The sequence below is a fragment of the Rhagoletis zephyria genome, unplaced genomic scaffold, assembly GCF_001687245.7.
Source record: "Rhagoletis zephyria isolate East Lansing unplaced genomic scaffold, Rhagoletis_zephyria_1.1 Rzeph_scaffold_00470, whole genome shotgun sequence".
Classification (NCBI taxonomy): domain Eukaryota; kingdom Metazoa; phylum Arthropoda; class Insecta; order Diptera; family Tephritidae; genus Rhagoletis; species Rhagoletis zephyria.
The window spans coordinates 43,116-43,351 of NW_016157554.1; positions in this window are offsets into that span (position 1 = coordinate 43,116).

Below are 236 nucleotides of genomic sequence, written 5' to 3' on the forward strand. Positions count from 1 at the left end.
GTCATTTTAATATGCGCGTAATTGAATTGAATATTTACCAATATACAGTACTTTCGTTGACGTTTATAGTAAGATCAGTTACGTTTCTATTTGATTTTAATATTTTTTCCCCTCAGTGTAACGAAATATGAAATAATAGCGGAGATGAAGATGAATATGAAGATGAAGATGAAGATGAAGATGAAGATGAAGATGAAGATGAAGATGAAGATGAAGATGAAGATGAAGATGAAGAT